We start from the raw sequence: 2637 nt of genomic DNA on the forward strand, positions 1-2637 counted from the left end.
CCAAAGCAAGGACGAAAACCAAACTCACAAGAAGGTCCTTAGATTCTCTAGAAGAGACCATTATGTTTCTAGAAGCAGAAGGCTTCTGCTCAAACTGCTTTAGGCAAGACACTTGGAAAACAAGTGGTCCTCATTGGTGAGGAGCTGGGGATGGCTACTGTTCCCCTTTAAATGACTCAGCCTCTCTGAATGGAGTCATTTAAAAGATAGCCTTCAGTCGGTGAAGTCGGAGTGTGCTGGTACCGTGAGCTCCTCATGGAGCTAGAAGAGTGTCTCCACTGAGCAGTGCCCGGCTCCCTCCAGCACACCTGCTCTTCAGGCTTCAGGGCACTCTCTATAGCCAACTTCATATCCTCCATCCTCCTCACTGAACTCAGAAGACAGGAGAATCACAGAAAGGACAAGGACTCTGCAGCAACCTCTTAGTCCAGTCAGGATCTTCTGGAACAGGATGCCTGGCGATGCTGTCATGGATCAAACACCGTCTGTATATCAAGCTCTGGCAGGACTGGTAGGTTAGGAAGCACCGGAGCCAGATGTGCCCATTGGAACAAAGAGCTTGCTTGCGATCTGTGAATGGTGATGATGGCCAGATAAGCCCCACAGGGACTCACTGCAATGCCGTGAGTCCTCACTGAGCCAAAGATATCTGAGAGCTTAATCAGCTGGTGTTCAAACTTTAATGCAACATCTGTGAAAATGGGAATCAACTGCCTCACCTTCTCATCACTAGAGCAGGTGTACACTGTTCCATTCTGCTTGTCTGCAGTAATGGAGATGATGGGCAGTGAGTGAAGGCCTGTGACGTGGGAATTGTGAACATTCAGACCTGCCTTGGAGATCAGAAGAAGACACCAAAACACATAGGAGCCTCTTGCAGCTACCACTAAGCTACTTCTGGTAGGGGTGATAAAGTGGCACACATTTGATGCTGTGCACAGGCAACTTGTACATTTCTTTCCACAAGATAACAGGCTGCCTTAAAGTAAAGTAGCCTTTCACTGCTTTGAGATTGACAGGGAGAATTTTTACAGGTCCAAAAGCATTGCCCACAATAAGGCCACTCATTTTCCTATTATTGTGCTCATATTCCCACCAAAACAAAACACTGGGGGAGCTGATTCCTGACTCAATAGTGTTGCATGAAGAGATGGACTCCTTCCCCACGAATGGCAGCTGGAACTGCCACACAGCTATATTCCCGTTCTCAAAGAGGACAGCCAGCAGCACGCTGCTCACATCCCGGCACTCGTTGTTGTGCTTGACCTGCTGAGTGGTACAGATACTCGACCATTCCATTCTGACTGGGGTCTGCATACTGTGTCTCCTCTGAAACTCATAAATATCCTCGAGATTTCCCTCAGGAGCCTCATTTTTAGACAGTCTATAACTAGTTTCATAAAGACAGTCTCCATAAATCTCTGTCAGATCAACCAGCTGAACCCACTGGAGTCTGTTGAGGTTCACCTGCACAGTCAGGCAATTGTCCATGGTCAGTGCTGCCAAGAGGCACCTGCCATTTGCATCACAACCCATTGGAGACCAGCTAGTGTATTTGAAACCCCGCATTGGGGGCAAGGCCTTCCCCTCAGGGTTGAACATCCTGTCCAGCATGAAAGTCTGGCTGATGGTGGGGTCTTTAGAGAAAGCGAACTTTTCCTTGCACTCAGCAACTTCTGTTTTTGAGCCAACCTTGAGGAGGCAGCTGTTGAGAGGTGCGGGTACCGAGGTGCGGTGGATCACCAGATCCTGGCCTGGGTTGTGCACATCGCAGATAAGCTCCAGCACGGCGGCGCTGGAGCCATGGACACAGACACGCGGTGGTCCTCAGACCAGGATAGCGGCTCTAACCGGCTCACGGTGTATTTCAGCTTCACCGCAGGCTCCCTCCCAGTCACCATGAGGCGAAACGAGGCTGCTGGGCCTGGGGCGCCGCGTCCGCAGCCGCCTCCTTCCCGCCCCCTTCGTCCTTATCCTCTGCGGGCCATGAGGGCTCATCAGCCTTGGGCCCCACCAGGGCCTGGTCCGCCTCACTCATCTTACTAGGGGCGAGGAGGTCGGGTTACCGGCACACTGAATGCTGGCCACCTTGCCCCGGCCTCTTGTTCGTATCTTGTACAAACATTTTAAGCTAATTTAAACTTTGATGCAGAAGTTCTATTTTAATAAATCCCACCAGCATGACCACTTAACTATGAGCTGAAAGAGGGTGATACTAATAGACATGCAAAACTAGACAGGTGACAAGGCATAAAACCTACACAAAGAATTACAGGCAACTAAGGAATATTTACAATGGGAGAAGTAGTGTTTCCTAAGGTAAAACACAGCAATTGATATCCAATACCATATGTTCTACACTGAAAATATATCTAAGCAACATCATGTGAACAGGGCAGATTATACTTAAGAATATGTATGTGTATACATACAAATCTATGCATTTAACAACAATTAAAGGACAAAAACCCTATGAAGTTAAAAGGGAACAAAGAGGAATATATGAGAGGTTTTAGAGTGAGGAAAGGCAAGGGGAAATTTGTAATTATATTACAATCCCCCAAAAAATGAGTAACAGAGTCTCTCTCTCTCTCTCTCTCTCTCTCTCTCTCTCTCTCTCTCTCTCTCTCTCTCTCT

At 48.2% G+C, this 2637-nt stretch overlaps 1 pseudogene; it reads right to left on the reverse strand.

Moving 5' to 3' along the window:
- Positions 1-467: 467 nt before the first annotated feature.
- On the reverse strand, positions 468-2038 carry LOC110290993 (annotated as a pseudogene).
- Between the last annotated feature and the right edge of the window lie 599 nt (positions 2039-2637).

Source organism: Mus caroli, chromosome 3 (genome assembly GCF_900094665.2).
Source record: "Mus caroli chromosome 3, CAROLI_EIJ_v1.1, whole genome shotgun sequence".
NCBI lineage: Eukaryota > Metazoa > Chordata > Mammalia > Rodentia > Muridae > Mus > Mus caroli.